This window comes from Bufo gargarizans, chromosome 1, assembly GCF_014858855.1.
Source record: "Bufo gargarizans isolate SCDJY-AF-19 chromosome 1, ASM1485885v1, whole genome shotgun sequence".
Lineage (NCBI taxonomy): Eukaryota > Metazoa > Chordata > Amphibia > Anura > Bufonidae > Bufo > Bufo gargarizans.
The window spans coordinates 234,860,553-234,871,091 of NC_058080.1; the positions used below are offsets into that span (position 1 = coordinate 234,860,553).

Sequence of the window (10,539 nt, forward strand, 5' to 3'; positions counted from 1 at the left end):
TGGTATTGTTGGTCCTGTCTGCTTCTGTTGTCCCTGACTAAGGGCTCATGCACATGAACGTATTTTCTTTCCGTGTCCGTTCAGTTTTTTTTTTTGCGGACCATATGCAGAACCTTTCATTTTAATGGGTCCACAAAAAAAACGGAAGCTACTCCATTGTGCATTCCGTTTCCATATGTCAGTATCTCCATTCGGTAAAAAAAAAAAAAATTAACATGTCCTATTATTGTCTGCATTCCGGACAAAGATAGGACTGTTCTATTAGGGGCCAGCTGTTCCCTTCTGCAAAATAGGGAATGCACAGGGACATCATTCGTATTTTTTGCAGATTCGTTTTTTGAGGACCTCAAAATACATAGTTGTGTGCATGAGCCTTAAATATGTTGCCCCATCTTCCGTCAATTTGGACCCACCTACAACATGGGGCCACTTTTAGTTCCCAGTCCGCCCCTGGGTCCACTTGTCAAAGCAGCATAATATAGTGAGTCAAATGATTCCTACTCACAGTTCCTTTGGTTCAAATAATTCTTTATTAACATCTTTCCATAAGAATAGAGCTGTCTGCAAGTGTTTTACATACTTTTCCAAGCTTTTTATGCCTAGTCTGACAAAGGGTGTGGCTTAATGGCAAAGGAAAGTGGCATAAATGCACCTGCGTGCGCCAAAACTTATTGGTGGCATAAAAGACTTAGTTTGTTTGGCACACAGACAATTCTACGATACTCCAAATTTAGTAAGGTCCATGCACAAAAATAGTACATTTGTCTAATATTAATATTAAGATTCATATTCTTAGAGAATAAAGTGGTGCAACACTATTAGTAAATCTGCCCCAATGTCTCACAAATAAGCACAAGCATCTGAAAGATATTAACAAATAAAGTGCCATTAGATTTAAAAAATAAAAATAAAAATTGGGTCCTTAAAGAATTAAAAGGACTTTAGATTTTAGCCAAACCAGAGTCTCCTCCCAAAGGAAACCCACCTGTAAACAGCTGTTTTCGGGATTTTGCCTCTCATCAGTACATTGGTTGTGCTCTACTGCTGTATCTTTGAATAGTGAGATGTGTACATTTTTCTTCCCATTGCTACTCGTGTCTCATGCCTCATACTGTCACTTGACAAAAGTCAATAGAAATGTCACACGGCAGTGATGCACATATTTGCACAGTGTGATCTCCGTCTCTTCAGCTGCAGCTTTTGGCAGCCATTGTGTATCGCACTGTTGGCCTATGGCAGGTCGTGTTATACTCCCACTTAATCCTATCTGGTTTTTAAAGATCCACACCTAAATTACTGTCTGAGATTTAAGATTTAGTATTACAATTCATAGTGGATAATGTAAGATGATGTAATTATCCAATCACGTAAGTAACAATGTAAACATAATCCGGTCTTACTGCATTCTTCATTAATTACTTATGATGTTTGCATAGGCAGAAGACATTTTTCAGCATTCATTAACAACAAAAGGCGTGCAGATTTAAGAAACTGAATTAATTTTCATCTCAGTTGGTTAAACAAAGAGTGATACTGTTATAAATAATAAAATATAACGCTATATTACCACTATACATGAGGAAAATTGTAGCTTAATCTGTTAGCTAATAAAAGTTCTCTTTTGAGAGTAGCAATACATTTGAATGTGGTTTCCCATACTGATGCTACAGGAAGCTTAGAGCTGTATCAGAGCAGTCAACTGTTCCAACGTCAACTACAATAGTTCATTCCTGTGTGAGATAAGACTTACCAAAGGTGTCCGGTAGCAACATATGCCCTAAACGTGCATGCTCGGTACGTTCATTATTGATTGTTTTTGGTGAGGCGGTCGGTCAGCTTTCTTATGGGTATAAACCTCTTTAGGCCTCATACACATGACCAAGATGTGTTTTGCGGATCATTGGCAGAACGGAATGGGCGGGCCATTATAGAAATGCCCATTAGTGTCTGCAAAACGGACAGCACACGGAGTACTGCATCTTTTACGGCCCCACTGAAGTGAATGGGTCCTCATTTTTTGCGGCTCGGATGCCGACACAAACAACGGTGGTGTGCATTAGGCCTTAGGGTATGTGCATACATCCTCAGTTGGAAAAATCTGTGGGAGAATCTGTAGCAGAAATTTCAGGCTGACTCAACAGCACTGAGATTGCCATTGCAAACAATGGGGTGCAGTTTGGATGCAGATTTCTGTATGGAATACACTGTGAAATCTAAGAAAAAAGATCACTGTGTGGAGATACCCTAAGGTGCACAATTCAATGGGCAATGAAGATTTGGTCTCAGATCCTTGCTAGATGTCGGAGAGTACCCACATATACTGTATGATAAACCTTCAAAAAACTTTTGATATGTCGTAGGTTTTAATCAGTGGGGGTCTCGCTAGAATGAGGAGAAGAGAAGAACTGACATAGCACTCTCCTCGCAGCAGGAGGCAGAATCAGACAGGCCTATAGACTTTGTACTGAGACAGTCTCCTGCTACAAGGAGAGAGTGCACTATGTGAGCGCTTTTCTCTCCTCGTTATAGCGATCTGTGCAGATCCCAGCACTCAGACCCCCACCGATCAAAACCTTTGCTATGACATATCAAAAGATTTCAGGGACACTTTAAGGCATGGGCCAAGGGATGGTTATAATATTTGATAACAAATGGGAAAGAGCAGTCAAGTAAATACATTAATATAGTCCTTTATATCACAAAAATATGGCATATGATAGAGTCTTATTTAGCTACCAATAAAGAGTTGGTCAAATCATAACAGAGAAATTCTATAAAATGAGAGCGATAATATGATTGGTCACTATAAGCATCTGCTCCAATTTTCCCAATCACTTCAAAGGGATGGCTCCTTCCTGTTCAAGGGAATAGGATAGAGCCGTTCAATTGTAGTGAATAGGGACAGATGAGCTGTAATCGCACCTGCTCACTGCAGTTGCAATGGTGAGCAGGTAAACAGTGAAGAGAAGGCAGAGCTCATACACCCGCTGCGTTCTATACAAACAGCTGATAGGCTGGTGTGTCGGGAGTTGGACGACAAATTGATATATTAATGACCTATCCTGAGGATAGGTCATCAATATAATAATAATAAAAAAATAAAAAAAACACACAACCTCTTTAAGCCGATAAGCACTGTTGATTATGCTGGGACTTCCTGCTGAGAGAGGGGAAAATTTACTTCATTTGGACAATCCATTTTGTTGGATGGGTGTTTAAAAAAAAGCTGTCCAAAAGAAGAAATATGAAATGAAAAAGTAATATATGGAAAGGAGTTGTCCAATGAGATAGTTAGATATTGCTGTCACATACGCATTATGGTACCCCTAGTGTTCTTTTAATTCCTTAAGGTCCTGTGTTTCATGTGTTAAGGCCCCATAAATTTGTGTATTGTCGAGCCAGCCCGCTATTTGTGGTGGAACCAGCTGACAATCTAATATGTAGGAGGAGCTCCCGACTCTATGCTGACAGATGAGAAGGATCGGCCAAATTGAATTTTGTTGCCCCACGCTTTTTTTTGTCGCAGGTGATGTTCCCACCAGAGGTGTCTGTAGGCGGCTTTCTCCTCTCTCCCTATTTAAATCACATGTATGGGTAGATATACTGCTTGAGTATGAGGAAGTCTGGAGTGATAACGATTTTGAAAAGTTAGATATTTGATGAAAAGCAAATATATTTATTATGCACTTTCATATACATAGGAGTCTTTTGCTGAATATCATACAAGGAATAAAATAAAAAGAAATTTACAATGTTTAATTCAATTTACATTGGATATTTACATTAATAAAAAGAAAAGTAAAATGAATGGTTTCTTTTTCCAATAAAGGATGGTGCAAAATACATTTGCATAGCAGAGTAAATGATTTGTAAAGTAACATAATACAGACAAATGAAATACTGCTGAGTTCATAAAGCAAAACCACTAATAACGCACATTGGCTGATAAGAAACAAAGGATTAAATGGAAATGTTTCAGAGCAGTTGAGTCAGTTTTTCCAGCTGATATAAGCATCTTTAAAGGGGTTGTCTGGTTTCCTTTATTGATCCTCAGGATAGGTCATCAATATCAGATCAGCTGGCATCCAACTCCTGACTCCCCCGCCAATCAGCTGTTTAAAGAGAACGCAGCGATCATGCGAATGCAGCGTTCTGTTCACTGTTTATCAGCTCACCGTCAACACTGCAGTGGCGAGCAAGTGTAATTACAGCTCCTTCATCTCATTTACTTGAACTATAACTGATCCTTCCCATTAGGGGGAAAGAATGCAGTGCTCCTAAGTCATCAATACAGGAAACTGGACATTCCCTTTAAAGGATTACAAAAAAACTCTAGTGGTTTTAGCAATTAATACAAGTTCTTAAGTGGTAATAATGACCAAAGGGGGAAAAAATGTAAATAAAAAATTACTTATCCCTCCCAATTATGGTATATCAAAATTTTGGCTGAAAATTAAATACTTATTAAAGGCAGTCCTAGTAAGACTACAGATAGAAAAAGAAATAATAAAAAGCGCAGGGCTACGAGCTGGTGAAGAAAGGACTTGTAGTTTTTTTTGTACAATACAATTGGCAGCACAGTTCAATGTGGGCACCATATCGTCATCAGGTCCAAAACAATAGTCCTTTCTGCACCGTCTGGCAGCGCTACACTTATATATATATATATACACACACACACACACACTACCAGCAGTGACCCTAGGAGCATCTGGACCGTGCTGAGCTGCAGCCAACTGATGCTCCTTTACATGCACACTACAGTGTTGTTGTGCCCATTTTCGCACAACTTCACAAGGTGGGCGATTGCTCTAGGTTTCCCCGGGGACCAATGGTGCTGGTTGATTATGCTATGTGGCACAATGCTTTTTTTTTTCTTTCTTTCTTCTGCCTCTAACAAAACAGCAGGCTGACTACACAAAACTGGGGCAGCAAAGTCGTGAACTACATAAAATGGATCCTCAATATATCAGTGTTATCCTCAAAAGGGGTATTCCGGTAGGTAAAAGTTAGCCCCTATCCACAGGATAGGGAATAACTATCACATCGGTGGGGGGTCCTACTGTTGGGACCCCCATCAATCACGTACCCCCTGCAGGCCCCCTGAAATGACCGAAACTGCTGGTCGCACATGTGCGCGGCCACTGCATTCATTTCTAAGGGAGTTCCAGAGATAACTGGGTAGAGCACTTGGCTTTCTCCGGAACTCCCATAGAAATTAATGGAGCGGCCGTGGGAATGTGCGACCGGACGCTCTGGTCATTTCAGGGGAGTAAAAGTGGGCCTTGCAAGTGGCCCCTGCAGCAGGACTCCCACCGATCAGATAGTTATTTTCCTCTCCTATGAATAGGGGATAACTTTTACCTACCGGAATACTCCTTTAACTGCCATTATCATTGGTTCGGTGCACAAAATGGTCGTCGCTAATATACGGCAAACTGTGCACGATTCAAAAAAAAAAAAAAGCTACAAAAATAAAAATATAAAACCTAGAACCACAGGCTGATAATCTGCTGATAAAGGGAAACCTGTCACATGGACATTTATTAATTCAAAATAATAAATAGTGAACAAAAGGCAAAATCAGTATAGACTGGTAACTTTTAGGTGACTCGGAAGCGCAGGAAAAGCCACTGTACTCCCCTGGTAAGATGTAATTAGCCATTAGCATTTTTAATGCTACGATTTAAGAACTTGTTTTAAAGTATTAAGTATATGTCCCACAGGGACAAGAAAATCCAAACTTTGATAACATGTTGCAATTCCTCAGCAGAGTCATCACTATGATATTCTTACCCTTGAGCGGCGCATGGAAAATAAATACGCGTCAACGTTACTATGTAGGGAACTATAGTCAAGTTTAGCTCATACACGGGTATCTGCCCAACAGGTAAATATGTACTCCTTCCTCTAACGGGACACAGACAACATAACCGGTCACAAAGTTTCTTTAAATAAGCGTCGAGAACATTATTCAACACCAGAAAAATACATAACACTGAAATTGTCAGTGGTGGATAAATATGGTTTGAAGGAAAGTTGAGCTTAATACATTCAACTCCACTGCAAAAGGGGGGTGGTGGGCACTGCTCGGCTCTGACTGTGCAGGGCATGTCTAGGCAAGACGCGGGTTGTTAATTACATACTGTCGGTAAATACTGCAGAAAAAATAGGCTTCATTTTCCATTTACAACTCTTGCCTGCTTTGCACAGGTAATATTTTCAGATGCTGTCAGGACTGGACTTCTTTTGGCTGCATGTCTTCTTACTAAACAGGAGAAACAAGACGAATGGGGGGGGAAGTCATTCAGCTCATGGCAGGACATGCATATTTATCACATTTCACTTCCATCTGAAAAGCTGATCGCTGCAGTTGTTTTAATAGGGAAAAGGGTTCTAGGTGCAGTTACAAAGTGCATTTTTGTGCACAAAACATCTTTAAGCACATTTTATTTCCTGTTAAGTGGCCTACAGGTAGGCACATTAAAGCAATTTTCAAGTTCAATTCACTTCAGATTTCGCAGAAACAAACAAAAAGAAAAGTGATAGCTTTGCAATTGTCGGTGTCTTCTATTCTCTAGTATAGTATCGTCTTGTGCTTTTTCAACCTATTAAAAAATAAAACATACATTTATATTAGGAAGGTAACCTATACCTCACAAAGGAGTCATTTGCTGAAAATATATCAGTGGCAAATGTATGTGACATGCTTGACAGATTTCCCTCGGTCTGTGTTCTAAAAGTGGGAGATTGTATTTAAAGGGAATCCGATTTTCGACCATTGTCTAGCTTAATACATGCGTAGTACTGCACATATGAAGTCCAGATCACTCATTTTTATTTTCCTAATGACCCCAGTTCCCCCACTTTCAGCACTCCGAGCTGCATTGAAATACACAGTCCGGACTGCTGTGATGTTCTAACATAATGGAGAGGACTCAAGAGCGCATGCGCGGCAGTCCAGACAATGTATTTTAACGCACCTTACAACTAAGGTTTTACCTTTACATTATAGTTATAGATATGTATGAAATCACCTTTGATTTAGGGGAATTATAACATTTACCAGAATAATGTTTTTTTTTACCACCAACTCCGATCACCATATCTTAGTTGTGTACATTTCACTGAAGGTCAAAACTAGGGATGAGTGAATTTCATATTTTGAAATTAGTTTTCGGTTCGGGTTGTGGTAAAATGTGAATTGCGTTATGGATTCTGTTACCACGGACCATAAGGCAATTCCATAACGTAATGCCTTCAGAGTCTATGGCCTCCATAACGGATTTGTCCGGTTTCCGTTATGCTGGAGTCCGTTATGAAGGCCATAAACTTCTATTATGACGGAATGAATAATGGAATGCCTCTAAAGGCATTCCGTTATGCATTCAGTCATGGAATTGCGTTATGGTCCGTGGTAACGGAATCCATAACGCAATTCACATTATATCACAACCTGAACCGAAAACTAATTTCAAAATTTCAAAACCTCTGTACCAGTGGCAAAGTTTTAGTCTGACTATACATGTTACTGTAATGCTGTACCTCTCCCCTGAATACAAACTGGGAATATTTTGATTAGTAACCAAAATTAACAAATATAATTTGCTATTTTTGTTTTCAGAGAACAACTGCTTAAATGGAAGTGGAGTACATTAAGAGTCTCTTAACCACAACATTATTCCATTTTTTTTATTTTACCAAGACTTGGAGTTAAGCCTAACAAAAATATAATAAGCAAAATTCTATTTAAACTTCAAGAACATACTGTAACTTAACAACTATGTAGCAAAAAACTGCTTAAATTCATAAAAAAAACAATCAACCATGAAAATTCCATTAGATATATTGGAATATTGCAGATATTCCTTTGGGAACTTTTTAGAAACTGTAGTGACAAGTCAATGCAGATCTTGCTAGGTAGTGCAGTAATGGGTTCGGACAGCAAAGGTCCTACTCCCCAACACTACAGATGGGCAAACTTATTAAGGGTTTAAGATTAGATCAGTGGGGGTCTGATCAATGGAACCCTGCGGATCATTAGAATAAGGGGAGAGCTGTAGCCACCCTCGTTGACGCAGATTTGCTAACGTGTCTGCTCCTAGAATCTGTCTAAAAAGTGAAGAATCTTGGGTGCACCTAGGTCCTAGGGTTTCTTCAGTTTAGACTAGTTATAAAAGGACAGTGTTTAGTGGGATACAGGTGTTGCTTCTCTGGGAAGGGGGAGCAGCTGAAGACATGCCATTTTGCACTATAATTTCACTACTATTCTGCCATAAAGTAAGCCAACCAAAAGATTGTATAGAGTTAGATAACAGCGTTTATCCATGCACCACATTCATCATCCAGACAGAGCCACTGTGAAAAATCTGGTGCAGGTCTATACAGCCTAAAGGTGGATTTAGACGAACCAATAATCGTCCAGATTATTAGGAATGCTCGTTCCTGATAATATGGCCATCTAAACGTGGCACCGATTACCCGATAAAGGAGAAAAACACTCGTTCATTGGGTAATCCTATCACTCATACAGGCACACCAACACTGAATCTGTATGGTGATGAGGAAAGGCTATAGCGATCCCTCGTCCTCATACCGTGAAGGAGATTGTTGCATGTAAATGTGCGGTCTCCTTCACTGAACGAGCAGTCGACTGTCGAGAAGGAACGCTTCCTTCCCAACAATTGGCCACTCCATTTGCCTGTCTAAACTGCCTTATAGGGGTTCTCAGGGAACAGTTCAGTCTAGGGGACAATCAGTGAAGGAGCCAAAATGGAGGCACTTAGATTTAGGAGCATGAAATCCGCCCTTCTCTTGACACTGCAGGATGGCCTGTGTGAGAAAGCAGAGCACAGAGCCCTATGTAAAGTCTGATGGTCTCAGCACTGTGAAGTTGTATATTATGTGCAGATGACAGCTGAGACAACTGCTCCTCTGTTGCTTCCAAAAGGATTTACCTTATCCCGGACTCGCAGGCTGAAGTGTTTTCTACTGACACTCCTCCCCCACAGCAGCGCGTCTGCTCCTCATTCCTACCCTTCAGCCTCCGAGTACGGGATGAGGAAAACTGCTTTCGGAAGCACAGAGACACAGCGGAGCAGTTATCTCAGCTGTCATCTGCACATAATATAGAGCTTCACAGTGCTGAGACCGGAAGACTCTCTCACACAGGCCGTCCTGCAGTGTCACGAGAAGGACGGAATTTTATGAGCATAAGGCTACATGCACACGACCGTATGTGTTTTGCGGTCTGCAAATTGCGGATCTGCAGAAAAAAAGGATAACGTTCCGTATGACCTCCGCTTTCTTTTTTTTTTTTACGGATTGTAATATTGCCTATCCTTGTCCGCAAACGAGAAAAAAAAATAGGACATGCACTATTTTTTTGCGGGGCAACGGAACGGACATACCGATGCGGACAGCACACGGTGTGCTGTCCGGGTTTTTTGCGGACCCATTGAAAGGAATGGGTCTGCATCCTATCCGCAAAAAAAAAAAAAAACGGAACAGGCACGGAAACAAAACACGGTCGTGTGCATGAGGCCTAAATCTAAGAGCTGCCATTTTAGCTCCTTCACTCATTGTCGCCTAGACTAAATGAGCCATTCTAAATAATTAAAAGGCATTTAAGAGTATTTATAATAACTTTTATTTTTTTTTTCAGTATTTTCATTTTTAGCTTTCCTGGAGAACCCCTTTAAGTTTACACCATCTATAAGACTAGTAGATCTGCCCTATTGTTTACACAGGCTCAGTGGCACATAGTACTGCAGCTTAGTTTCCATTCACTTAAATGCTCAGCCTTTCATTCTGCTTAATCGGCAGGATTCCTGGGGATAGGACCCTCACTGGTTAAATGTTCATGGTCTATTCTAATGGTAGGCTGTAAAGCACAGACAAAAGTTAGCCACACACCAGATCTACATGGTCTGCTGAACCCACCAATTTGGCTGGTTTAGCCAACCATCTAATGTTTGAGGTGTCATCCTGTCTCTTCCGCGAAGGCTGATGACAATGCCGATAAAGACCAGGCATATAGGATTTTCTACACTTCTGGAAGCAGCTTTCTCCCTTTATCAATTCACTATATATGCAGGTATGGCCGGCCATCCATATGTATGGGAGGCTTGGGACAGCCGTCTGATGTGTATGGCTGGTTTTACATTATTTATTCAAGACTAGTTTTAAAGGAGAGAAACTACATTATATTCCACAGATGAAAAGTAGTGTAAACAAGAGGCATAGACCGATATCTTCCCATTTAGAGAATCTAAAGGTTCATTTAAAGCAGCTCTGTCACCAGGATCAACCCTATTAAACAAGGCATACTGCCCGTTAGGGTTGCTCATGCTCATTAAAACAATACCTTCAATTTGTCTGCAAGATAAATAGCTGCAGATTATTTATATGCAAATGAGCGGTTGGAGCACTAGGAGGCAGGGCTGAATAGTCAGAGCCAGGGCTGTGGAGTCGGAGTCGGAGTCAATTTTGGGTACCTGGAGTCGGAGTCGGCAAAAAATGAACAGACTCCGACTCCTA

The 10,539-nt window shown here is 40.6% G+C and overlaps 1 protein-coding gene across 1 annotated transcript in view; it reads right to left on the reverse strand.

The window, feature by feature from the left end:
* Nucleotides 1-3,661: 3,661 nt before the first annotated feature.
* ANKRD50 (ankyrin repeat domain 50) overlaps nucleotides 3,662-10,539 on the reverse strand; it is a 94,855-nt gene continuing 87,977 nt past the window's right edge. The window contains exon 5 of the mRNA XM_044302241.1: nucleotides 3,662-6,608. The gene's annotated coding sequence lies outside the window, so the exon portion shown is untranslated. The remainder of the gene's footprint in view (nucleotides 6,609-10,539) is intronic.